We start from the raw sequence: 743 nt of genomic DNA, 5'->3' as shown, positions 1-743 counted from the left end.
ACACAAACTTCTGTCTGGTTGAAAATGTCATGGGATTGCATCTAGTTTCATCCATTAGATGTCTTTAGATGAAGAGTCAAGGTTGGGCTTTGAAGAAGGCTTTATTGCTGATTCATTTATTAAAAATCCTATTTTCAAGATTTAGTTAGCCTTGTGAACAAATCGAATCCTCAATGGGGAAAAGTAATTACCAAAGGGCATAACCAAAAATTGAAGAGAAAATAAAGAATTCGTTTGGGCACCCGATTTTGCTTTAAAGGGTACACTAAAATCATTTTCATTCAAAATTATGATTTTACTAATTATTATTGGGATAAGATAAGATTTACATTTCGAAAATGAAAATGTGCCCAATGTTATGGAAATGTCCAATGATGCATTAAATTGAGTTTTTACAAAGTATGAGAAGACGAAGATCATAAAATCAAATGCAAATCAAAATGAAATATTTGCTCCCCTCAAATATTCGTAGGGAGTATCTAGGTGTTGATCAAGTAGCAATCGTTTTAGTCAGATTTAGACAATATTTTGATCAGAATACCTGATTATCCCTATATTCAAGGACGTGCCAGATCTGCTAACTCTAATTCGTAGGTGGGTCAAATATTATAGGAATATAAAATCAAGTAAGATAACTAATTTTTACGTCTTGAACTGCTGGGAATCCATATCACCAAGGAAGTCGCAAAAAAGAAAAATGTTCAGTTTACTTATAACGACGTTTTTTTTATTATATCTTTCGA

General features: G+C 31.9%; 1 protein-coding gene across 1 annotated transcript in view; it reads left to right on the top strand.

Annotated features, from left to right (window-relative positions):
* LOC131891016 (zinc finger protein 391-like) overlaps positions 1-743 on the top strand; it is a 3,304-nt gene that overhangs the window by 1,853 nt on the left and 708 nt on the right. The window lies entirely within an intron of this gene.

This window comes from Tigriopus californicus, chromosome 2, assembly GCF_007210705.1.
Source record: "Tigriopus californicus strain San Diego chromosome 2, Tcal_SD_v2.1, whole genome shotgun sequence".
NCBI classification, from domain to species: domain Eukaryota; kingdom Metazoa; phylum Arthropoda; class Copepoda; order Harpacticoida; family Harpacticidae; genus Tigriopus; species Tigriopus californicus.
This window is presented reverse-complemented; position numbering and strand designations above follow the sequence as displayed.